This window comes from Penaeus japonicus, unplaced genomic scaffold (genome assembly GCF_977035675.1).
Source record: "Penaeus japonicus unplaced genomic scaffold, GWHDUDI00000001_assembly GWHDUDI00000012, whole genome shotgun sequence".
NCBI lineage: Eukaryota > Metazoa > Arthropoda > Malacostraca > Decapoda > Penaeidae > Penaeus > Penaeus japonicus.
In genome coordinates this window covers 15,765,651-15,793,150 of record NW_028234414.1, presented here as the reverse complement: position 1 = coordinate 15,793,150, position 27,500 = coordinate 15,765,651, and the positions used below count along the sequence as shown (strand labels likewise).

At 40.5% G+C, this 27,500-nt stretch overlaps 1 protein-coding gene and 5 non-coding genes across 7 annotated transcripts in view; 1 reads left to right on the top strand and 5 right to left on the bottom strand.

Moving 5' to 3' along the window:
* LOC122250243 (uncharacterized) overlaps window positions 1-27,500 on the top strand; it is an 83,593-nt gene that overhangs the window by 26,479 nt on the left and 29,614 nt on the right. The window lies entirely within an intron of this gene.
* On the bottom strand, window positions 894-966 carry TRNAR-ACG (transfer RNA arginine (anticodon ACG)). The gene has a single exon. It is a non-coding gene; the product is annotated as a tRNA-Arg (tRNA).
* Window positions 8,635-8,707, bottom strand: TRNAR-ACG (transfer RNA arginine (anticodon ACG)). The gene has a single exon. It is a non-coding gene; the product is annotated as a tRNA-Arg (tRNA).
* Window positions 14,232-14,304, bottom strand: TRNAR-ACG (transfer RNA arginine (anticodon ACG)). Its single transcript has one exon. It is a non-coding gene; the product is annotated as a tRNA-Arg (tRNA).
* TRNAR-ACG (transfer RNA arginine (anticodon ACG)) lies at window positions 17,281-17,353 on the bottom strand. The gene has a single exon. It is a non-coding gene; the product is annotated as a tRNA-Arg (tRNA).
* On the bottom strand, window positions 26,888-26,960 carry TRNAR-ACG (transfer RNA arginine (anticodon ACG)). The gene has a single exon. It is a non-coding gene; the product is annotated as a tRNA-Arg (tRNA).

The following is a 27,500-nucleotide window of genomic DNA, read 5'->3' as shown; positions in this document are numbered from 1 at the left end:
TCTCCCCCCCTCTCTCTCTCTACTGTCTCTCTTCTGTCTCCTGTCTCTCTCTCCTCTCTGTCTCTTCTGTTTCCGGCTCTCCTCTCTCCCTCTCCGCCTCTCTCTCCTGTCTCTCTCTCTGTCTTGTCTCTTTCCTGTCTCTCTCCGCTCTCTCTCTCTCTCTCTCCCCCCCCCCCCTTTCTCTCTCTCCCCTCTCCTCTTTCCTCTCATCCCTCTCTCTCCCTCTCCTCTCTACTCTCTTTCCCCCTCTCCTCTCTCTCTCTCTCTCTACTGTCTCTCTCCTGTCTCTTGTCTCTGTCTGGTCTCTCTCGCTCCCCCCTTCTTTCTCGCGTTATCCCCCCCCCCCTCAAATTTTCTTTCTTGCTCTCTATATTTCTCTCTCTCTCTTGTCTCTCACACTCTCTCCTATCTCTCCTTTCTCTTGTCTTCCTTCTCTCTTTCCCTCTCTCTCGCTCTCTCCTCTCTCTCTCCACTCCTCTCTCTCTTTCGCGCCCCCCTCTCTCTCTCCTTTCTCTCTCTCTCTATGTATGTATGTTTGTATATGTGTGTATGTGGGTGCGCGCACGCGCGTGTGTGCATGTATGCATGTATATATGTATGTGTGTATATTCATCTATATATACAGACATATATATGTATACATTCATATATAAAGCATGCATGCATTATGTATGTATGTATGTGTATTTATGTATATATGTATGTATGGATAAATGTATAAAGGTATGAATGAAATCCTGAAGGAGAATCTTAGTATGGCATATTCGTTGTTTTTTACAATAGAGAAAATAAGTACGTCCTTGGAGGACCGAACCAATGCATAAAAAAAAACTAGACGCCATTTTATTTCACATGGAAACTTCTGGAGATTCGAGACAGTAAAGAAAAGATAGCGACCTTGCCAGGATTCGAACCTGGAATCTTCTGATCCGTAGTCAGACGCGTTATCCGTTGCGCCACAAGGCCTTTATAAACATCAATTTATATCAGGTAATTCTCAAAGTAGTACTTTAATCCACTAGGTATATTTCACGTGATTACTGCATTCAAATAACTCAATACGCAGACCAGAATTTAAGCTTACAGTATAGTCATCCTCATTTCCTTGACTGCCTATCTGTTGATTAAGAGCTGTAATTGCCTTGTGTAGTAATAATGACAATGACATGTTTTATTAAAACGAATTTGAGGCTTCTCTTAATTGGAGTCAGTGCTAGACATCGGATGTTAACATGTTGAAGCCATTTGGAAAGCAATAGAAGTGTTACAAAATATCAGATTTATATATATATATATATTTCTTATTTATTTTTTCTCGTGACAATCTTAAATTGTATACGTAACGCCGATGCTGGGGTTGATATTTTCTTACTATGGTGTTGTCAGCCACTGGGACAATTATATACAGTTTTAACACAGCGCATATAATTTTCTTCCTTTGCTCTCGCAAGTGGACCCGCCACTGCTGTCAGAGATGTTTCTTCTGCTTCCAGAATTTGGTAAACGTATCGCCAGGTGACATTTTTGTAGGAACACCTGATGAAGTTACGTTTGTGACAGGTATCCGATAGGATATCAAACAACTTGTAATTTAAATTTGCAATATCACTATTGAATTAAATAGTGCAACAAGCGACTAAACGTTTGCAAATAACATGTAGTTGGACATACGTGTGCACCGCATATGTAATATGCTCCTAATTACTGTAAATAAAAGTTATAGTTTGTGACAAGAAAATATACAAGCATAGGAAAGCATGAACTCACATAATCTTTTTCACTTTATTTGTGCCTCTATTTATAATGTTTGTACCATGCCATGGCTATCAAAGGCTTTCAGTTTGCATACCGAACAATTGTAGAAAACAGGATTCAACTGACTGTAAAAATAGATTCACAAACTCTCTCTCTCTAGGTTCATTATTTCAATTGAACAGAAGTGTGTTGGAGTGAGGGCTGCTCACTCCTCCTCCGAGGAGGAGTGAGCTGTTGCTCCTATGCTCCCCGAGAGGAGACTCTTTGCTACAATGTAAGATTTGTCTGAGGATATGTATGAATCACGTGTGTGACATTGGTATGTGAAGTGTTGCATGTATATATGTAAGGGCTGTTCTGCTCTGTACTAGGCATATTATGATGTGCCCTTTTGAAATTAGATGGTAGCGTGGGAAGACTTTTAAGGAAACAGACAAGTCGAATTTATACGTAGAACGTTAGACGTGAAGAGGCTCTGCTTAATAAGGATCGTATAATCCACACAGTATAATGTAATTTAAAACACTTTATTGGAAAAGTACCACATAGGCTTATACGTAACTTATCTTGTAAAAGAAATGTCGGTGGAAGAAAATAACAATAAAAAAGGTTGCCGACCCGTCTACTGCTCTCTGCCTTTGACCGTCCGTCCGTCGTTGTTGTTTCTTCTCTTCTTTGTCTTTTTCTTTGTTGTTGGATTTAATTGCGTATGCAAGGCGCGTATGCCAATTAATTAAGCCAATTATTTTTATTTTATCTTATCTATCTATGGTCAGTTTTTTTTTTTAGAAAAGTGATTACTTTACTAATTATTCTTTCATTGTCAGATAATAAGTTTTTAATATTGCATTCTATGTTTTTAATTTGTAAATATTTTTTTTATTTTTTGTCTTTGATTTTTGTACTGGTGGCATGCTGTCAGGATGTATTGTATTGACAAAATGCTATTGCAATAGCCACACTGTGGAGGGAATCTGTTTTCCATATAAGGAGTCAGGTGGGTGTAGCGTGTGGCGTTGACCCTGAGTCGGGCTACTACCACCTCCTCTCTTCTATTTTTTCTGTGAGCTGTGTCCCACATTTCTATTTCTGCTTTGTTTTTGTTGTTTATTGTGAGGTCAGTCCACTCACTTTGCCACAGGAGATGGATTTTTGCTTTTATAAAAGAGACAAAACACCTGAGATCTGAGCGGACAGTGCCAGGCTCCAGATCACCAGTCGACCCGGCTAGTTTGTCAGCCGAATGATATTACCCTGTATTTCATTTTTGGTGGTTTCTAAGGATTTAATAGCTTTAAGTGAACTTAACGAGTCTGAAAATATGACTATTCTATCGTGGGTCGTCGATAGGGCAAAATCTAAAGCTTTGTCAATTGCAAAAAGTTCATCAAGAAAGATCGATGTATGATTCGGCAATCTGAATCTCAGCTGGCATTCAGTCGACCATACACCCGCTTCCACGCACTCGTCTGTCTTAGAGCCGTCGGTATACAAATGAAAAAAGGAAAGATGTTTAATTAGGATCTCTCTGAACCGCTGGCGTACCTCCACCTCCGGCACCGTGGCTTTGGCTGATGGTAGCCAGTCTAATACGGTGGTGAAATTGGGGGTCTCCCACGGTGCAATATTTGACTGAACCAGGGTATCGATAGTAGAGAGATCTATACCGACTTTTTTTGTGAGGTCATCAAGTCTATTGCACAGCGGCTTTCCACCGCGGTGGAAATTTAATCTACTATCAAAGAGTACACCAAGAAATCTAGCTGAATTTTGAATAGGTATTGGGTGGTTGTCTAGAGTTAGCCTGATGTTGGGCTTTCTCCTATGGGTAAAGACCACGCCAATACTCTTTTTTATAGAAAACTTAAAATCCCACTGGAGGGCCCAGTTATGAATCATATCCAGTGCCAATTGAATCTGATTTGCCGAGAACTCTGCATTACTGTTGGAGTGCCATAATGCACAGTCATCGGCGTACAGTGAGTATTAAAGATTCCGAGATGGTAAAATGTCATTAATCATACATAAAAATAGTGTTGGTGACAAGACACTTCCTTGTGGGACCCCGTTTACCTGGACGAAAATGTCTGAGAAAGTGACATTGTCAGAAAATAATTTGACAGAAAACGTTCTGTCAGATATGAAATTTTGAATAAAACAAGGCAAGTTTCCACGTGATCCGACAGCATAAAGTTTTCTGAGTAGGCCATGTCATGTCGTAGGCTTTTTCTATATCTAAAAATATTAAAATCAAAAAGTGCTTTTTGGCAAATGTCTCATGAATATGACTTTCCAGTTTTACTAGCTGATCGAGAGTTTGGCGTCCTTTTCGGAAGCCGCACTGCGCGTCAACTAGTAAATTCCTGGTGTTTAAAAAATGCAATAGCCTACTGTTAACAATTCTTTCCATAACCTTGCATAAGCAACTTGTCAACGCAATTGGGCGGTAAGATATGGCGGATCTGGGATTTCCCCCTCCTTTCAATATGGGAATGATGTGGGCGAAGTGCCATGAATTTGGAAAAGTCTGGCTTTTCCAAATATCATTGTACACTTCTAACAACTTAATCATGGCATCATGATTAAGATGCTTTATCATCTCATATCGAATCTCATCGGGGCCTGGGGACGTTCCTCTACAGGATTCTAGGGCTCGGACAAGCTCATCCATAGTAAGATCTTTATTGTAATCAAGGTCATCTCCTGTGACAAAGTGAATTGGTTCCTTTGTGGTCAGGAACGCAGGACTGTAGTTTTCCGAGCTGCTTGTATAAGAGAACTGCCTGGCGATTGTGTTAGCAATGTCTCTAGGTGAATCATAGTGGTTTCCCTCATGAATGATATTTTTAATTTTTGGTGATATCTTTTTTCTATTGATTTTGTGGACTGTGGACCAAACCTCTGCAATGTTGGTATTGCTGTTAATTGTAGAGACAAAGCTTCGCCAGGAGTCTCTTTTGGCTTGTCTGATTTTTCTTCGAACCCTACCTCTCGCTTGTTTGTAATTGCGAAAGTTCTCGTTTGTGATGTTTTTTTGGAAAAGCCTGTAGGCCCTATTTCGTTCACATAGTGCCCTGCGGCAATCTGGTGTCCACCATGGAACTCTTATGTTTAACGCTATTTGTCGAAGTCTTAGGAATGGTTGCCATTGCTGCATTTATAATACAATTTTGAACATTGTTTACTTTATCATCAATGGTTTCTCCAACTACTTCGAGCTTGACGCTCCTTGTGAAGTCGACCCAATCTGCTCTTTTTACGTTAAATTTAGGTGCTGAAGGCGTTCTCGTGGTGTCGCATGAATATTTAATACAAATAGGAAGGTATCGCTTCCCAACAAGTCGTCAATGGTGTGCCACAGGCACTTGGCTGCTAGTGTTGAAGAGACCAGTGATAGGTTAATAAAGCTTAAATTACCGGTATTATCGTCCAATCGCGTCGAACTACCATCGTTTAGAAGGACCAGATAAGAGTCATTGATCAACTTAACTATTTGCTCACCTCTACCATCCACCCACAGGGAACCCCATGAAGTATGATGAGCGTTGAAATCACCTAAAATTAATTTGTTATTTGGCAGACTGTCCTGAAGAGCAAAAAGCTCATCATAGATTACCATTTTATCAGGTGGACAATAAGCTGAATATATAGTCAGATACGTGTTATTGAATTTTACTTTGCATGCGACGTGTTCCAAAGTAGAATTAATCGTCACTTCAGTGAAAGGGAGGTTCTGGTGGATGTACATGGCGACCCCGCCTCCACCCCTTCCCTCTCGGTCTTTTCTACACAAATGGTAGTTTCTCAGCGATACGACCTCGTCAGAGACTTGGTCGTTTAAATGGCATTCTTGGAGAACAATAATATCGGGAGCATAGGACGAGGCTAATAATCTAAGGGAGTTTAATTTTGATCTAAGACTTCGACAGTTCCATTGTATAATGGTATACGCGTGGATTATGTTTTATGGGGTTTGGAAGTGCCTTGTCCGCCGGTTTTTATTTTCTTTTTTGGGAGGGAGGCGCCTCCTCCTCTCCCTCGCTTCCCGAGGGCCTCTCTCGGAAATTTTTGGAGACAGTAGCCTCCATGACCTGCTCCCCTCTGCTAGAGAGACGCCCGGCGGAAGGTGATCTGCCCTTACGAGCAGAACAAATACCAGACGAAGTCCTAGTAGGGGTCGCCTGGACTAGAAGGTGTGATCCAGATTGTGATTTGGTATCATCCTCCTTATGATGCTTTTTTTGCTGGGTTGATTCAGCAATTTCCTTTATTGTTTTATTCAGTTTTTTAATCTGATTCATCAATTCCTTAACAGTTTCCTTCAATTCTGAAATTTCCTGGTCCTTAGCTGCGAGCTGCTGACTAACACTGCTTGCACTGGAAACATTGTTAGTTACTGCTGAGGCGTAAGAAGTATTGGGTTTGCTTGCCAAATCTTCAACTTTCTTCTTGGCCTCACGGTAGCTGACATCGTGTTCTCTCATGTATGCCAATGTCTCAGTCTCCTTCAGGCTGCTGCATTCAGCAGAGCCTGACTGATGGGGACCTCCACAGTTAGCACACTTGAGTGTCTTTTCCGTGCATGTATTGGTATCATGGGCTCCAGTACATTTACCGCAAATGAATTGGTCAGTATCTTTATCAATGCATCTTAATGAGGTGTGTCCAAATTTTTGGCATCTATTACAACGCATTGTTTTTTGGATATAAGGTCGAACATGAACGATTTCATATCCAACTTTGACAGTACTTGGAATTTTAGGTGTAGAAAAGGTCAAGAAACACAATTCGGTTTTTACTCGCACATCTCCATCCTTCTTGGTCATACAATTTACGTCTACTACGCTTTGGTCTTTCATGGCCTCAAGAATTTCACTTTCTTCCATTGTCATCAAATCCCTGTGAAAGATTACTCCCTTACAGGTATTTGGGCCAACGGGAATAGTTACTTTAACTTTAAGATCATGATTTTGCGTCAGTTTAAGCAAATCCTTAACCTGAGATTTAAATTGTAATTTCACAAGGAGGCTACCATCTCGCAATTTACAGACAAAATCAAAACTGCCTTCCACTTGACCATCAAGGACCTTAATGATAAAGGGGTTGACATTCTGCAGGGATTGATTTTCATTCACGCATCAAATGTTCACACACCTTGCGTTCTCGGGAGGGATATCAATGATTGGTCTTCTGGGTCGGTCATTGGTCGGGGTTCCATCAGTGGTCATTTTGGTCTTAGACGAGTTCGGAGTCGCCCCTCCTCCTTGAGGAGGAGGAAGGGTAGCCGGGGAATCAACCATACTCGGGTGTCGGACCAGGTCCGAACCCTGGGCCAAAGCCCGTTGTCCTGAGGGGATTTCCTGTCCCTTAACTATTGTATCAACCTAATCCCAATAGCTAAGAGAAGAGAGAAAAAAAAATACAAGTCTTATTGTTACACGTCCTCGCCCCCCCTGACTACTCCTACTGTAGCCTCGTGTCACCTGCAAGATCAAAGCAATGAAGGTGCAGGCAAAGCATTAAGAGTGCGCAAAAATTGTACAAAAAACGTTTACTCGACTTTGTTTTACGTTAAGCAAACTCAGAAGCAACAATATCGAGCGAGACAAGAGGCCCCGAAAACCAGGGTAGCTCTGGTGTCACAAGACTTTGTTTTGTTGCTGCTGCGTTACAGAAACAAGGTGTGAGCTCATCAAGATCTCAAACACGAGTCTGCGGCCGTCTTGCCGCCAATCCCCTCTCTTTGACCTCCCTCACCAGACCCGTGCCCGAGGTTGTCCAGACATTCCAGGTAAACGACCTCGGATGGTAATTCGTAGTGGTCGAATGGATGGGAGGATGATCGACTGGTCGTTCGGGAACATTCAAGATGTCAGATCTCTTAACCTCGTTGTTTTCGTATCACTACATATACTGTATAGCGCTTGCGATGGGAAAGATAAAACAACAAACTCTCACTATCTCCTTTTTCTCCGTCTTTCCCTCTCTCTCTCCGTCTCTCTTTCCTCTCTTTCTCCCTCTTCTCTCTCTTTCTCTCTTTCTCCTCTCTCTCTATCCTCTCTTTCTCTGTCTGTCTCCCTCCTCCCCCCCCTCTCTCTCTCTGTCTGTCTCTCTCTCTCTCTCTGTCTGTCTCTCTCTCTCTCTCTGCCTCTCTCTTTCTCTCTTTCTTTCTTTCTCTCTCTCATTTCCTTTCTCCTATCTCTTTCCTCTCTCTCCCCTGTCTCTCTCTTCTGTCTCTCTTTCTCTCTCCTGTCTCTCTCTCTACTCTATCTCTCTCTTTCCTATCTCTCTCTCTTCCCCCCCCCCCTCCCTTCTCTCTCTTTCCCCCCCTCTCTCTCTTTCTCTCTCTCTCCTCTCTCTTTCCTTTCTCTCTCCAGTCTCTCGTTCTTTCTCTCACTCTCTCTTCTGTCTCTCTCTCTATCTCCTGTCTATCTACCTCCTCTCTCTCCCCTCTCTCTCTCTCTCTCTCCCGTCTATCTCTCTCCTGTCTCTCTCTCTCTTTCCTGACTCTCTCTCTTTCTTATCTCTCTCTCTCTCTCTTCTGTTTCTTTCTCTTTCCTGTCTCTCTCTCATTTTTCCAATCTCTCTCTCTCTCCGCTCTCTCCTATCTCTCTCTCTCCCCCCCCCCCCCTCTCTCTCTCTATCTCCTCTCCCCATCTCCCCTCTACCCTCTCCCCTCTCTTTTTCTCTCTCTTTTTACCTCTCTCTCCCCCTTTCCCCTCTACTCGCTCTTTTTACTGTCTCTCTCCTGTTTCTCTCTTTCTCTATCTCTTTTTATTTCTCTCTCTCTCTCTTTCTCTCTCTCTCTCTCTCCTTCTCGAGAGAGACGCCAAGTAGACTGGAAACTTCTGGAGATTCGAGACGTAAAGAAAAGGTAATCGACCTTGCCAGGATTCGAACCTGGAATCTTCTGATCCGTAGTCAGACGCGTTATCCGTTGCGCCACAAGGCCTGTATACAGAAAGTGTTATTTTAAGTAATTATCAAAGTCCAATGTCAGTACTAGACATGGGACGCAAAATGTTGAAGCCATTTGGAAAACAATAGATTGTTACAATCAGGATTTTTTTTTTCTTTTTTCTTCCATTTTCCTTTTTTTTTTTTTTTTGTATATATATTATTTCTTTCTGTCTTGTACGGGACAAGTTTATCCTTTACACGTAACTCCAACAATCATTAAGATACTGCTGTCAGAGATGTTTCTTTTCCTTCCAACATGTGGTAAACGTTTCGCCAAGTGACATTTTTGTAGGAACAGCTGATGAAATTACGTTTGTGACAGGTATCCGATAGGATTCATTGTGATAAAACGTACTAAATATCAAACAACTTGTAATTCAAATTTGTGATATCACTATTGAGTTAAATATTGTAACAAACGACTAAACGTTTGCAAATGACATGTAGTTGGACATACGTGTGCACCGCATATGTATTTTGCTCCTAATTGCTGTAAATAAAAGTTATATTTTGTAACAAGAAAAATATGCAAGCATAGGAAAGCATGAACTCACAGTCTTTTTCACTTTATTTGTGCCTCTATTTATAATGTTTGCACCGTGGCATGGTTATCAAAGGCTTTCAGTTCATATACCGAACAATTGTATGATAGCGGATTCAACTGACTAAAAATAGATTCATAAACTCTCTTTCTCTCTAGGTTTATCATTTAAACTTGGACAGAAATTTGTTGGAGTGAGGGCTGCTCCTCCGAGGAGGAGGAGGAGTGAACTGTTGCTCCTATGCTCCCCGAGAGGAGACTCTTTGCCAAAATGTAAGACTTGTCTGAGGATATGTGTGAATCACGCGTGTAACATTGGTATGTGAAGTTTTGCACCTATATATAGCGCTTGCGATGGGAAAGATAAAACAACAATCTCTTTTTCTCTCTCTCCGTCTTTCCCTCTCTCTCTCTCCGTCTTAACCTCTCTCACCTCACACTCTCTCTATCCTCTCTGTCACTCTCTGTCTGTCGCTGTCTCTCTCTCTGTCTCTGCCTCTCTCTCTCCATCCCCCACCCCTTTCTCTTCTCTCTCCTGTCTCTCCTCTCTCTCCTGTCTCTCTCCCGTCTCTCTCTCCCTTTATCTCTCTCCTGTCTCTCTCTACTGTCTCTGCCTCTCTCTCTCCATCCCCCACCCCTTTCTCTTCTCTCTCCTGTCTCTCCTCTCTCTCCTGTTTCTCTCTCCTGTCTCTCTCCCGTCTCTCTCTCCCTTTATCTCTCTCCTGTCTCTCTCTACTGTCTCTATTTCTCTCTCTCTCCTGTCACTCTTTCTCTCACCTGTCACTTTCTCTCTTTCCTGTCTCTTTCTCTCACTTTCTTGTCTCTCTCTCCGCTCTCTCTCTACCCTCTCCTCTCTCCTCTTTCCTCTCATCCCTCTCTCTCTCCCTCTCTCCTCTCCTCTCTCTCTCCCTCTCCCTCTCCCTCTCCCCTCTACTCCCCCCCCCCCTCCTCTCTCTCCTCTCTCTCTCTCTCTCTACTGTCTCTCTTCTAGTTCTCTCCTCTCTTTTGTCTCTCTCTCCTGTCTCTACTGTCTTCTTTCTATCTCTCCTGTCGCCCTCTCTTTCCTCTCTCTCTCTCTGACTCCCTCCCCCCTCTCTCTCCTCTCCTCTCTTCCCTCTCTCTCTTCCTCTCCCCTCTCATCTCTCTCTCCCTCTCCACTCTACTCTCTCTCCCTCCCCCCTCTCTCTCTCTACTGTTTGTCTCTATCTTGTCTCTCTCGCTCCCCCCTTCTCTCTCGCCTCCCCCCCCCTCCTCTCTCTCGCCTCCCCCCCCCCTCCTCTCTCTCTAATTCTCTTTCTCGCTTTCTTTTTCTCTCTCTCCTGTCCCTCTCACTCTCTCCTGTCACTCTCTCTTTCCCTCTCTATCGCTCTCTCTCTCTTCTCTCTCCTCTTTCTCTCCTCTCCTCTCCTCTTTTTTTTCTCTCTCTCCCCCCCCCTCCTCTCTCTCTCTCCTTTCTCTCTCTCTATGTATGTATGTTTGTATATGTGGATGTATGTGCGCGTATGCGCGCGTATGCATGCATGCATATACGTATATGTATATATACATATACATATATATATATATATATATATATATATATATATATATATATATATAGACATATATATGCACACACACATATATAATGCATGCATGCATTATGTATGTATCTATGCGTGTATGTATGTATATATGTATGTATATATGTATGTATGAATGAATGTATGAAGGTATGAATGAAATCCTGAAGGAGAATCGTAGTAGGGCAGATTCGTTGTTTTTTACAATAGAGAAAATAAGTACGTTCTTGGGAGACCAAGCCAATGTATGAAAAAAAAATTAGACGCCATTATGATATTTCGCATGAACTTTTCTGAAGATTCAAGACAGTAAAGAAAAGGTAATCGACCTTGCCGGGATTCGTACCTGGAATCTTCTGATCTGTAGTCAGACGCGTTATCCCTTGCGCCACAAGGCCTTTATAAATAACAACTTAAGTAGCACTGTAGTGCACAAGGTATATTTCACGTGATTACTGCATTCAAATAACTCAATACGCAGACCAGAATTTAAGCTTACAGTATAGTCAACCTCATTTCCTTGACTGCCTATCCGTTGATTAAGAGCTGTAATTGCCTTGTGTAGTAGTAATGACAATGACATGATTTACTGAGACGAATTCGAGACTTATCTTAATTGGAGTAACTCAGATAAGATCCATGGAAAAGACATTCAAATGCTACCTTCAACCATAGATACATCAAAAAACATATTTATGCTGGTTATCAGTGTTTAACAGTCAGTGCTAGACATCGGACGTAAACATGTTGAAGCCATTTGGAAAGCAATAGAATTGTTACAAAATATCAGATTTTATATATATGTATATATATATATATATATATATTTCTGATTTATTTTTTGTCGTGACAATCTTAACTTGTATACGTAACGCCGATGCTGGGGTTGATATTTTCTTACTGTTGTGTTGTCAGCCACTGGGACAATTATATACAGTTTTAACACAGCGCATAGAATTTTGTTCCTTTGCTCTCGCAAGTGGACCCGCCACTGCTGTCAGAGATGTTTCTTTTGCTTCCAACATTTGGTAAACGTATCGCCAAGTGACATTTTTGTAGGAACATCTGATGAAGTTACGTTTGTGACAGGTATCCGATAGGATTCATTGTGATAAAACGTACTAAATATCAAGCAACTTGTAACTTAAATTTGCAATATCACTGTTGAATTAAATATTGTACCAAGCGACTAAACGTTTGCAAATAATATGTTGTCAGTCATACGTGTGTACCGCATATGTAATATGCTCCTAATTGCTGTAAATAAAAGAAAAAATATACAAGCATAGGAAAGCATGAACTCACACTCTTTTTCACTTTATTTGTACCTCTATTTATAATGTTTATACCATCCCATGGCTATCAAAGGCTTTCAGTTCACATACTGAACAATTGTATGATAGCGGATTCAACTGACTAAAAATAGATTCACAAACTCTCTTTCTCTCTGGGTTTATTATTTCAACTTGAGCAGAAGTGTGTTGGAGTGAGGGCTGCTCCTCCTCCGAGGAGGAGTGAGCTGTTGCTCCTATGCTCCCCGAGAGGAGACTCTTTGCCACAATGTAAGACTTGTCTGAGGATATGTGTGAATCACGCGTGTGACATTGGTATGTGAAGTGTTCCATGTATATATAGCGCTTGCGATGGGAAAGATAAAATAACTCTCTCTTTCTCTCTCTCTCCGTTTTTCCCCTCTCTCCCTCTCTCTCTCCGTCTTAACCTCTCTACCCTCTCTCTCTGTCTGTCGCTGTCTCTCTCTCTCTGCCTCTGCCTCTCTATCCCCCCCCCCCTTTCTATTCTCTCTCCTGTCTCTCTATCCTCTCTCTCTCACTTTACCTCTCTCCTGTCTCTCTTTCTCTCTCTCTCCTGTCTCTTTCTCTCTCTTTCTTGTCACTCTCTCCGCCCCCCCCCCTCTCTCTCTCTCTCTACCCTCTCCTCTCTCCTCTTTCCTCTCTTCCCTCTCTCTCTCCCTCTCCCCTCTCCTCCCTCTCTCCCTCTCCCTCTCCCTCTCCCCTCTACTCTCCCCCTCTCTCTCCTCTCTCTCTCTCTCTATTGTCTCTTTTCTGTCTCTCTTCTCTCTCTTGTCTCTCTCTCCCGTCTCTACTCTCTCTCTCTTCTGTCTCTCTCTCCGCCTCTCTCTCCGCCTCTCCGCCTCTCTCTCTTTCTCTTTCTTGCCTCTTTCCTGTCTCTCTCCGCTCTCTCTCTCACTCCCTCCCCCCCTCTCTCTCTCCCCTTTCCCCTCTCCTCTCATCCCTCCCTCTCCCCTCTTCTCTCTCTCCCCCTCTTCCCTCTACTCTCTCTCTCTCTCTCTCTACTGTCTCTCTCCTGTCTCCTGTCTCTCTCTGTCTGGTCTCTCTCGCTCCCCCCTTCTCTCTCGCCCCCCCCCCCCATCTCTAATTCTCTCCTCTCTCCTGTCTTTCTTCTCTCTCTTTCCCTCTCTCTCGCTCTCTCTCTCTTCTCTCTCCTCTCTCTCTCTCGCGCGCGCCCCTCTCTCTCTCCTTTCTCTCTCTCTCTATGTATGTATGTTTGTATATGTGTGTATGTGTGTGCGCACGCGCGTGTGTGTATGCATGCATGTATATATGTATATGTGTGTATATTCATATATATATATATATATATATATATGTATGTATATATATATATACAGACATATATATATGTACACACTCATATATAATGCATGCATGTATTATGTATGTATGTGTGTGTGTATGTATGAGTATATTTAACAGGTCCGGGCTTGGACACTGATTGTATATGGGTAACGTGGCCTAGGGTGTGAAGAACACGGCAGGAACAGCTTTCTTGGTTTATTGCTAAGCTTGAACAGTAGGACGTTGGAGTGAGGGCTGCTACTCCGAGGAGGAGCGAGGTGTTGCTCCTCTGCTCCCCGAGAGGAGATTCTCTACCACAATGTGTGACTTGTCTCAGGATGTGTGTGAATCAAGGTATTTTCTTGTGACATGTGACATTTGGAATGTGATGAGTGAAGTGTTGCATTAATACGTAGCTCTTGCAAAGGGAAAGACAAAACAATACTGTTATGTCTGGCGTGAGAGGGGCAGACAGACAGATGAAGCAACGAGCGTACGTGTACACTGTACAGTATGTATGTATATATGTGTATGTGGTAGAATATATATATAACAATTACAGCAGACATGTAAATACAGACATGTAAATACAGTGGTTACAGTATATATGTATATACGTATGTATATATGTATGTATGTATGAAGGTATGAATGAAATGCTGAAGCATTAGTAGGGCAAATTCGTTGTTTTTTACAATAGAGAAAATAAGTACTTTCTTGGGGGACCGAGCCAATGCATAAGAAAAAAAACTAGACGCCATTATCATATTTCGCATGGAAACTTCAAGAGATTCGAGACAGTAAAGAAAAGGGAAGCGACCTTGCCAGGATTCGAATCTGGAATCTTCTGATCCGTAGTCAGACGCGTTATCCGTTGCGCCACAAGGCCTTTATAGGTACTATGATATGTCAAGTAGTTATCAAAGTAGTACTGTAGTGCACAAGATATATTTCACGTAATTACTGCATTCAAATAACTCAATACGCAGACCAGAATTTAAGTTTACAGTATAGTCATCCTCATTTCCTTGACTACCTATCCGTTGATTAAGAGCTGTAATTGCCTTGTGTAGTAGTAATGACAATGACATGTTTTACTGAGACGAATTCGAGGCTTATCTTAATTGGAATAATTCAGATAAAGATCTAAGGAAAAGACATCATATTCCTACCTTCAACCATAGATCCATCAAATAACATTTTTATACTGGTTGTTATTGTTTAACAGTCAGTGCCAGACATCGGACATAAACATGTTGAAGCCATTTGGAAAGCAAAAGAATTGTTACTTTTTTTTCGTGACAATTTTAACTTGTATATGTAATTCCGATGCTGTGGTAAATATTTTCTTACTATTGTATTGTCAGCCACTGGGACAATTATATACAATTTTAACGCAGCGCATGGAATTTTGTTCCTTTGCTCTCGCAAGTGGACCCGCCACTGCTGTCAGAGATGTTTCTTTTGCTTCCAACATTTGGTAAACGTATCGCCAAGTGACATTTGTGTAGGAACATCTGATGAAGTTACGTTTGTGACAGGTATCCGATAGGATATCAAGCAACTTGTAATTTAATTTAGCAATATCAGTACTGAGTTAAATATTGTAACAAGCGACTAAAGTTTGCAAATAACATGTAGTCGGTCATGCTCCTAATTGCTGTAAATAAAAGTTATAGTTTGTAACAAGAAAAATATACAAACATAGGAAAGCATGAACTCACAGTCTTTTCCCCTTTATTTGCGCCTCTATTTATAATGTTTGTACCATGCCATGGCTATCAAAGGCTTTCAGTTCACATACTGAACAATTGTAGGATAGCGGATTCAACTGACTATAAACAGATTCATAAACTTTCTCTCTCTCTCTCTCTCTCTCTCATCTCCTCTCCTTCTCTCTCTCTCTAGGCTTATTATTTCAACTTGAGCAGAAGTGTGTTGGAGTGAGGGCTGCTCCTCCTCCGAGGAGGAGTGAGCTGTTGCTCCTATGCTCCCCGAGAGGAGACTCTTTGCCACAATGTAAGACTTGTCTGAGGATATGTGTGAATCGCGTGAGTGATATTGGTATGTGAAGTGTTCCATGTATATATAGCGCTTGCGATGGGAAAGATAAAACAACTCTCGCTTTCTCTCTCTCCGTTTTTCCCCTCTCTCCCTCTCTCTCTCCGTCTTAACCTCTCTACCCTCTCTCTCTCTGTCTGTCGCTGTCTCTCTCTCTGCCTCTGCCTCTCTATCCCCCCCCCCCTTTCTATTCTCTCTCCTGTCTCTCTATCCTCTCTCTCTCTCCCTTTATCTCTCTCCTGTCTCTCTACTGTCTCTCTTTCTCTCTCTCTCCTGTCTCTTTCTCTCTCTCTCTTTCTTGTCACTCTCTCTTTCCTGTCTCTCTCTCTCCGCTCCCCCCCCCCTCTCTTTCTCTCTCTACCCTCTCCTCTCTCCTCTTTCCTCTCTTCCCTCTCTCTCTCCCTCTCCCCTCTTCTCTCTCTCTCTCCCTCTCCCCTCTACTCTTCCTTCTCTCTCCTCTCTCTCTCTATTGTCTCTTTTCTGTCTCTCTTCTCTCTCCTGTCTCTCTCTCCCGTCTCTCCTCTCTCTCTTTTCTCTCCGCCTCTCTCTCCTGTATCTCTCTCTTTCTCTTTCTTGCCTCTTTCCTGTCTCTCTCCGCTCTCTCTCTCACTCCCTCCCCCCTCTCTCTCTCCCCTTTCCCCTCTCCTCTTATCCCTCCCTCTCCCCTCTTCTCTCTCTCCCCCTCTCCCCTCTACTCTCTCTCTCTCTCTCTCTCTCTACTGTCTCTCTCCTGTCTCCTGTCTTTCTCTGTCTGGTTTCTCTCGCCCCCCTCCCCCCCCCCAATCACTAATTCTTTCTCTTGCTCGCTCGCTCCCTCGCTCTCTACCATTTTTCTCTCTCTCCTGTCTCTCACACTCTCTCCTCTCTCCTGTCTTTCTTCTCTCTCTTTCCCTCTCTCTCGCTCTCTCTCTCTTCTCTCTCCTCTCTCCTCTCTCCTCTATCTCGCGCGCGCCCCCCTCTCTCTCCTTTCTCTCTCTCTATGTATGTATGTTTGTATATGTGTGTGTGTGCGCACGCGCGTGTGTGCATTCATGCATGTATATATGCATATGTGTGTATATTCATATATATATACAGACATATATGTACACACTCATATATAATGCATGCATGTATTATGTATGTATGTGTGTATGTATGTATGAGTATATTTTACAGGTCCGGGCTTGGACACTGCTTGTATGTGGGTAACGTGGCCTAGGGTGTGAAGAACACGGCAGGAACAGCTTTCTTGGTTTATTGCTAAGCTTGAACAGTAGGACGTTGGAGTGAGGGCTGCTCCTCTGCTCCCCGAGAGGAGACTCTCTACCACAATGTGTGACTTGTCTCAGGAGATGTGTGAATCAAGGTGTTTTCTTGTGACATGTGACATTTGGAATGTGATGAGTGAAGTGTTGCATCAATACATAGCTCTTACAAAGGGAAAGACAAAATACTGTTATGTCTGGCGTGAGAGGGGCAGACAGATGAAGCAACGAGCGTACGTATATACATACATACTGTAGTATGTATGTATATATGTGTATGTGGTAGAATATATATATAACAATTACAGCAGACAAGTAAATACAGACATGTAAATACAGTGGTTACAGTATATATGTATATACGTATGTATATATGTATGTATGTATGAAGGTATGAATGAAATGCTGAAGCATTAGTAGGGCAAATTCGTTGTTTTTTACAATAGAGAAAATAAGTACTTTCTTGGGGGACCGAGCCAATGCATAAGAAAAAACCTAGACGCCATTAGATTTCGCATGGAATCTTCTGGAGATTCGAGACGTAAAGAAAAGGTAAGCGACCTTGCCAGGATTCGAACCTGGAATCTTCTGATCCGTAGTCAGACGCGTTATCCGTTGCGCCACAAGGCCTTTATAGATATTATATTATGTCAAGTAGTTATCAAAGTAGTACTGTAGTGCACAAGATATATTTCACGTAATTACTGCATTCAAATAACTCAATACGCAGACCAGAATTTAAGTTTACAGTATAGTCATCCTCATTTCCTTGACTGCCTATCCGTTGATTAAGAACTGTAATTGCCTTGTGTAGTAGTAATGACAATGACATGTTTTACTGAGACGAATTCGAGGCTTATCTTAATTGGAATAATTCAGATAAAGATCTAAGGAATAGACATCAAATTCCTACCTTCAACCATAGATCCATCAAATAACATTTTTATACTGGTTGTTATTGTTTAACAGTCAGTGCCAGACATCGGACATAAACATGTTGAAGCCATTTGGAAAGCAAAAGAATTGTTACTTTTTTTTCGTGACAATCTTAACTTGTATACGTAATTCCGATGCTGTGGTAAATATTTTCTTACTATTGTATTGTCAGCCACTGGGACAATTATATACAATTTTAACGCAGCGCATGGAATTTTGTTCCTTTGCTCTCGCAAGTGGACCCGCCACTGCTGTTAGAGATGGATATTTTAATTCCAACATTTGGTAAACGTATCGCCAAGTGACATTTGAGTAGGAACATCTGATGAAGTTACGTTTGTGACAGGTATCCGATACGATATCAAGCAACTTGCAATTTAATTCAGCAATATCAGTACTGAGTTAAATATTGTAACAAACGACTAAAGTTTGCAAATAACATGTAGTCGGTCATGCTCCTAATTGCTGTAAATAAAAGTTATAGTTTGTAACAAGGAAAATATACAAACATAGGAAAGCATGAATTCACAGATTATTTTTCACTTTATATGTACCTCTATTTACAATGATTGTACCATGCCATGGCTATCAAAGGCTTTCAGTTCATATACTGAACAATTGTAGGATAGCGGATTCAACTAATATTCATAAACTCTCTCTCTCTCCTCTCCTTCTCTCTCTCTCTAGGCTTATTATTTCAACTTGAGCAGAAGTGTGTTGGAGTGAGGGCTGCTCCTCCTCCGAGGAGGAGTGAGCTGTTGCTCCTATGCTCCCCGAGAGGAGACTCTTTGCCACAATGTAAGACTTGTCTGAGGATATGTGTGAATCGCGTGAGTGATATTGGTATGTGAAGTGTTCCATGTATATATAGCGCTTGCGATTGGAAAGATAAAACAACTCTCGCTTTCTCTCTCTCCGTTTTTCCTCTCTCTCCCTCTCTCTCTCCGTCTTAACCTCTCTACCCTATCTTTCTCTGTCTGTCGCTGTCTCTCTCTCTGCCTCTGCCTCTCTATCCCCCCCTCCCCTTTCTATTCTCTCTCCTGTCTCTCTATCCTCTCTCTCTCTCCCTTTATCTCTCTCCTGTCTCTCTCTACTGTCTCTCTTTCTCTCTCTCTCCTGTCTCTTTCTCTATCTCTCTTTCTTGTCACTCTCTCTTTCCTCTCTCTCTCTCTCTCTACCCTCTCCTCTCTTCCCTCTCTCTCTCCCTCTCCCCTCTCCTCTCTCTCTCCCTCTCCCTCTCCCCTCTACTCTCCCCCTCTCTCCTCTCTCTCTCTCTATTGTCTCTTTTCTGTCTCTCTTCTCTCTCCTGTCTCTCTCTCCCGTCTCTCCTCTCTCTCTCTTCTGTCTCTCTCTCTCCTGTATCTCTCTCTTTCTCTTTCTTGTCTCTTTCCTGTCTCTCTCCGCTCTCTCTCTCACTCCCTCCCCCCCGTTCTCTCTCCCCTTTCCCCTCTCCTCTCATCCCTCCCTCTCCCCTCTATTCTCTCTCCCCTCTACTCTCTCTCTCTCTCTCACTCTACTGTCTCTCTCCTGTCTCCTGTCTCTCTCTGTCTGGTCTTTCTCGCTCCCACCTTTTCTCTCGCGCCCCCCCCCCCCCATCTCTAATTCTCTTTCTTGCTCGCTCGCTCCCTCGCTCTCTACCTTTCTCTCTCTCTCCTGTCTCTCACACTCTCTCCTCTCTCCTGTCTTTCTTCTCTCTCTTTCCCTCTCTCTCTCTCTCTCTCTCTCTTCTCTCTCCTCTCTCTCTCGCCCCCCCCCCCTCTCTCTCCTTTCTCTCTCTCTCTATGTATGTATGTTTGTGTATGTGTGTGTGCGCACGCGCGTGTGTGCATGCATGCATGTATATATGTATATGTGTGTATATTCATATATATATATATATATATATATATATATATATATACAGACATATATATGTACACACTCACATATAATGCATGCATGCATTATGTATGTATGTGTGTGTGTATGTATGAGTATATTTAACAGGTCCGGGCTTGGACACTGATTGTATATGGGTAACGTGGCCTAGGGTGTGAAGAACACGGCAGGAACAGCTTTCTTGGTTTATTGCTAAGCTTGAACAGTAGGACGTTGGAGTGAGGGCTGCTACTCCGAGGAGGAGCGAGGTGTTGCTCCTCTGCTCCCCGAGAGGAGACTCTGTCTCAGGAGATATGTGACTCAAGGTGTTTTCTTGTGACATGTGACATTTGGAATGTGATGAGTGAAGTGTTGCATCAATACATAGCTCTTGCAAAGTTATCCGTTGCGCCACAAGGCCTTTAGTAATAACATGTTATGTCAGGTAATTCTATAAGTAGTACTGTAGTCCACAAGATATATTTCACGTGATTACTGCATTCAAATAACTCAACAAGCAGACCAGAATTTAAGTTTACAGTATAGTCATCCTCATTTCCTTGACTGCCTATCCGTTGATTAAGAGCTGTAATTGCCTTGTGTAGTAGTAATGACAATGACATGTTTTACTGAGACGAATTCGAGGCTTCTCTTAATTGGAGTAACTCAGATAAAATCGTAGAAAAAGACATTCAATTCCTACCTTCAACCATAGATACATCAAATAACATTTTTATACTGGTTGTTATTGTTTAATAGTCAGTGATAGACATTGGACATAAACATGTTGAAGCCATTTGGAAAGCAATAGAATTGTTACAAAATATCAGTAGTTTTTTGTATGATATATGTATTTCTATTTATATTTTGTACGTGACAACCTTAACTTGTATACGTAACTCCGGCAATTAAGGTACTGTGGCTAATATTTTCTTACTGTTGTGTTGTAATCCACTGGGACAATTATACACAGTTTTAACAAAGCGCATAGAATTTTGTTCCTTTGCTCTCGCAAGTGGACCCGCCACTGCTGTCAGAGATGTTTCTTTTGCTTCCAACATTTGGTAAACGTTTTTGTAGGAACATCTGATGAAGTTACGTTTGTGACAGGTATCCGATAGGATTCATTGTGATTTGACGTGCAAAATATCAAGCAACTTGTAACTTAAATTTGTAATATCACTATTGAGTTGAATATTGTAACAAGCGACTTAATGTTTGCAAATAACAAGTAGTTGGTCATACGTGTGCACCGCATATGTAATATGCTCCTAATAGTTGTAAATAAAAGTTATATTTTATAACCTCTTTTTATTATGTTTGTACAATGCCATGGCTATCAATGGCTTTCAGTTCATATACTGAACAATTGTATGATAGCGGATTCAACTGACTAAAAATAGATTCATAAACTCTATCTCTCTGGGTTTATTACTTCAACTTGAGCAAAAGTGTGTTGGAGTGAGGGCTGCTCCTCCTCCTCCGAGGAGGAGTGAGCTGTTGCTCCTATGCATCCCGAGAGGAGACTCTTTGCCACAGTGTAAGACTTGTCTGAGGATATGTGTGAATCACGCGTGTGACATTGGTATGTGAAGTTTTCCACGTATATATATAGCGCTTGCGATGGGAAAGATAAAACAACAACTCTCTTTCTCTCTCTCCGTTTTTCCCCTTCTCTCTCCGTCTTAACCTCTATCTCTCACCCCTCTCTCTCTCTCTCTACCCTTTCTCTGTCTGTCGCTGTCTCTCTCTCTCTCTGTCTCTGGCTCTTTCTCTCTCTCTCTGCCCCCCCCCCACCCCACCCCCACCCTTTTTTTTCTTTTTTTTTCCTCTCCTGTCTCTCTCTCCTCTCTCTCTCTCCTGTCTTTCTCTCCTCTCTCTCTCTCCTGTCTCTATCTCTACTGTCTCTTACTCTCTTTCTCATCTCTCTCTCTCTTGTCACTCTCTCTCTCTCTCTTCTCTCTTACTCTCCCCTCTCCTCTTTCTTCTCTTCCCTTTCTCTTCCTCTCCCCTCTCCTCTCTCTCCCCCTCTCGACTGCGGCCGCTCAGGGCACTTGCTTGTCGAAGGATAGGAGCCGGAGTGCCTCTGCTGAGGCTAGTATACATTAGTACAGTAAGAGCTCTGGTGGATTATGCAGCACCAGTACTTTCTATAGCTTGTCAGGGGAGGCTCCGAAGGCTTGAAACCATGCAGAATGAAGCTATGCGTATTATCCTCGGGTGTCAAAAGAATGCTAGGATAGATATAATGAGAACAGGGACAGGATTGCAAAGCATTGCACAGAGAGTAAGCGAGATTAATGTCATAGCAGCCGTCAGGCTCATGAGAGGGAATAGTGGAAAGAAATTAGTGAGAGATATTGTTGAGGTGGTGAAAGATGTCATCTTCCATGCGTGAAATAAGGAAGTTTGGATTGTCAATGTACAGATAATTGATGTGGAGATCAGAGAAACACAGCTATTGCGTATATGCGTGTATTCGGGGAGAAGTCCGTGGAGAGAAGAGGGTTGTTTACATTACACTTTGTAAATATTGCCGTAGGGTGGCGCATATAAAAGAAAACATTCATTTCGGGGGTAACTAAATTAAACATGAGGTATTCTTCTGAGGTATACACAGTAAATATAAAAGTATAAGCATTCTTATTCTATCATAATCTTTAATTATTCTAACACCCCCTCTTAATTAAAGATTGGTTATAATGTACGAGAGAATCTATCCCCTGATAAACTTGAAATCTTTCAACTTCTTCTGAGATACAGGTTTGGTAAATATATCAGCTGGATTCTCTCTGGTAGGTACAAAGAATAAGTTCACATTACCCATCTTCACTTCATCTCTAATGAAATGGTAACGAATGTCAATATGTTTTGACCTTTGGTAATTTATGGGGGTTTTGGCTAGATTAATAGCACCTTGGTTGTCAACTCCTAAATCTACTGACTTAATCTTAAATCCAAATAGATCAGACATTATTTGTTTTAAGAACTTTGCCTCCTGAATGGCAGAAGTAAGAGCCATATACTCGGCTTCACATGCTTTTTGCTCTTCCATGATATCAATGGTCCAAGCTTATGTAGTTGAAAACAATATCCTGTTATACTTTTCCTATCTTCAGATGATCCCCAATCTGAATCACAAAATCCCATTAATTTCATTTGTTCATCTGACTTATTAAACTTAAGACCATAATCTAAAGTGCCCTTTAAGTACTTAAGAACATGTTTAGCTCCATTCAAATGGGCTTTTGTTGGTTTTGACATATATTGTGAAAGCTTGGTAACAACATAGCATATGTCTGGTCTGGTACCTGTCATAATATATATATACAGACATATATGTACACACTCATATATAATGCATGCATGCATTATATATATATATATACAGACATATATGTACACACTCATATATAATGCATGCATGTATATATGTATATGTGTGTATATTCATATATATATATATATCTATATATATATATATATTTATATATCTATATATTTATATATGTATATATATTTATATATATATATTTATATATATATATATATTTATATATATATATTTATATATATATATTTATATATATATATATATCTATATATATATGTATCTATATATATATCTATATATATATATATATATATATATATATATATATATATATATATATATACAGACATATATATGTACACACTCATATATAATGCATGCATGTATATATGTATATGTGTGTATATTCATATATATATACAGACATATATGTACACACTCATATATAATGCATGCATGTATATATGTATATGTGTGTATATTCATATATATATATATATATACAGACATATATGTACACACTCATATATAATGCATGCATGTATATATGTATATGTGTGTATATTCATATATATATACAGACATATATGTACACACTCATATATAATGCATGCATGTATATATGTATATGTGTGTATATTCATATATATATATATATCTATATATATATATATACAGACATATATGTACACACTCATATATAATGCATGCATGTATATATGTATATGTGTGTATATTCATATATATATACAGACATATATGTACACACTCATATATAATGCATGCATGTATATATGTATATGTGTGTATGTGTGTGTGCGCACGCGCGTGTGTGCATGCATGCATGTATATATGTATATGTGTGTATATTCATATATATATATATACAGACATATATATGTACACACTCATATATAATGCATGCATGTATATATGTATATGTGTGTATATTCATATATATATACAGACATATATGTACACACTCATATATAATGCATGCATGCATTATGTATGTATGTGTGTGTGTATGTATGAGTATATTTAACAGGTCCGGACTTGAACACTGCTTGTATATGGGTAACGTGGCCTAGGGTGTGAAGAACACGGCAGGAACAGCTTTCTTGGTTTATTGCTAACCTTGAACAGTAGGACGTTGGAGTGAGGGCTGCTCCTCTGCTCCCCGAGACGAGACTCTCTACCACAATGTGTGACTTGTCTCAGGATATGTGTGAATCACGCGTGTGACATTGGTATGTGAAGTGTTCCATGTATATATAGCGCTTGCGATGGGAAAGATAAAATAACTCTCTCTCTCTCTCTATGTATGTATGTTTGTATATGTGTGTATATTCATATATATATATATAATATATATATATATACAGACATATATGTACACACTCATATATAATGCATGCATGTATATATGTATATGTGTGTATATTCATATATATATACAGACATATATGTACACACTCACATATAATGCATGCATGCATTATGTATGTATGTGTGTATGTATGTATGAGTATATTTAACAGGTCCGAGCTTGGACACTGCTTGTATATGGGTAACGTGGCCTAGGGTGTGAAGAACACGGCAGGAACAGCTTTCTTGGTTTATTGCTAAGCTTGAACAGTAGGACGTTGGAGTGAGGGCTGCTCCTCTGCTCCCCGAGACGAGACTCTCTATCACAATGTGTGACTTGTCTGAGGAGATGTGTGAATCACGCGTGTGACATTGGTATGTGAAGTGTTCCATGTATATATAGCGCTTGCGATGGGAAAGATAAAACAACTCTCGCTTTCTCTCTCTCTTCTCTCTTCTCTCTTCTCTCTCCTGTCTCCTGTCTCTCTCTCTCTGTCTCTCTCTCTCTCTCTCTCTCTCTAGGCTTATTATTTCAACTTGAGCAGAAGTGTGTTGGAGTGAGGGCTGCTCCTCCTCCGAGGAGGAGTGAGCTGTTGCTCCTATGCTCCCCGAGAGGAGACTCTTTGCCACAATGTAAGACTTGTCTGAGGATATGTGTGAATCAAGGTATTTTCTTGTGACATGTGACATTTGGAATGTGATGAGTGAAGTGTTGCATCAATACATAGCTCTTACAAAGGGAAAGACAAAATACTGTTATGTCTGGCGTGAGAGGGGCAGACAGACAGATGAAGCAACGAGCGTATGTGTACACTGTACAGTATGTATGTATATATGTGTATGTGGTAGAATATATATATATATATATACAGACATATATATGTACACACTCATATATAATGCATGCATGTATATATGTATATGTGTGTATATTCATATATATATATATACAGACATATATATGTACACACTCATATATAATGCATGCATGTATTATGTATGTATGAGTATATTTAACAGGTCCGGGCTTGGACACTGATTGTATATGGGTAACGTGGCCTAGGGTGTGAAGAACACGGCAGGAACAGCTTTCTTGGTTTATTGCTAAGCTTGAACAGTAGGACGTTGGAGTGAGGGCTGCTCCTCTGCTCCCCGAGACGAGACTCTTTGCCACAATGTAAGACTTGTCTGAGGATATGTGTGAATCACGCGTGTGACATTGGTATGTGAAGTGTTCCATGTATATATAGCGCTTGCGATGGGAAAGATAAAATAACTCTCTCTCTCTCCTCTCTCCTCTTTCCTCTCTTCCCTCTCTCTCTCTCTATGTATGTATGTTTGTATATGTGTGTATATTCATATATATATACAGACATATATGTACACACTCATATATAATGCATGCATGTATTATGTATGTATGAGTATATTTAACAGGTCCGGGCTTGGACACTGATTGTATATGGGTAACGTGGCCTAGGGTGTGAAGAACACGGCAGAAACAGATTTTTTTGGTTTATTGCTAAGCTTGAACAGGAGGACGTTGGAGTGAGGGCTGCTCCTCTGCTCTCCGAGGGGAGACTCTCTACCACAATATATGATTTGTCTCAGGATATGTGTGAATCACGCGTGTGACATTGGTATGTGAAGTGTTCCATGTATATATAGCGCTTGCGATGGGAAAGATAAAATAACTCTCTCTCTCTCTCTCTCTCTCTCTCTCTCTCTCTCTCTCTCTCTTTCTCTCTCTCTCTATGTATGTATGTTTGTATATGTGTGTATATTCATATATATATACAGACATATATATGTACACACTCATATATAATGCATGCATGTATATATGTATATGTGTGTATATTCATATATATATATATATTTATATATATATATTTATATATATATATATTTATATATATATATATATATACAGACATATATGTACACACTCATATATAATGCATGCATGCATTATGTATGTGTGTATGTGTGTGCGCACGCGCGTGTGTGTATGCATGCATGTATATATGTATATGTGTGTATATTCATATATATATATATATATATATATATATATATATACAGACATATATATGTACACACTCACATATAATGCATGCATGTATTATGTATATGTGTGTATATTCATATATATATACAGACATATATATGTACACACTCATATATAATGCATGCATGTATATATGTATATGTGTGTATATTCATATATATATACAGACATATATATGTACACACTCATATATAATGCATGCATGTATATATGTATATGTGTGTATATTCATATATATATACAGACATATATATGTACACACTCATATATAATGCATGCATGTATATATGTATATGTGTGTATATTCATATATATATATATATGTATATGTGTGTATGTTTGTATATGTGTGTATATTCATATATATATACAGACATATATGTACACACTCATATATAATGCATGCATGTATTATGTATGTATGAAGGTATGAATGAAATGCTGAAGCATTAGTAGGGCAAATTCGTTGTTTTTTACAATAGAGAAAATAAGTACTTTCTTGGGGGACCGAGCCAATGCATAAGAAAAAAAACTAGACGCCATTATCATATTTCGCATGGAAACTTCAAGAGATTCGAGACAGTAAAGAAAAGGTAAGCGACCTTGCCAGGATTCGAACCTGGAATCTTCTGATCCGTAGTCAGACGCGTTATCCGTTGCGCCACAAGGCCTTTAGCAATTCCAGTTTATGTCACGTAATTCTCAAAGTAGTACTGTAGTGCACAAGATATATTTCACGTGATTACTGCATTCAAATAACTCAATACGCAGACCAGAATTTAAGTTTACAGTATAGTCATCCTCATTTCCTTGACTGCCTATCCGTTGATTAAGAGCTGTAATTGCCTTGTGTAGTAGTAATGACAATGACATGTTTTACTGAGACGAATTCGAGGCTTATCTTAATTGGAATAATTCAGATAAAGATCTAAGGAAAAGACATCAAATTCCTACCTTCAACCATAGATCCATCAAATAACATTTTTATACTGGTTGTTATTGTTTAACAGTCAGTGCCAGACATCGGACATAAACATGTTGAAGCCATTTGGAAAGCAAAAGAATTGTTACTTTTTTTTCGTGACAATCTTAACTTGTATACGTAATTCCGATGCTGTGGTAAATATTTTCTTACTATTGTATTGTCAGCCACTGGGACAATTATATACAATTTTAACGCAGCGCATAGAATTTTGTTCCTTTGCTCTCGC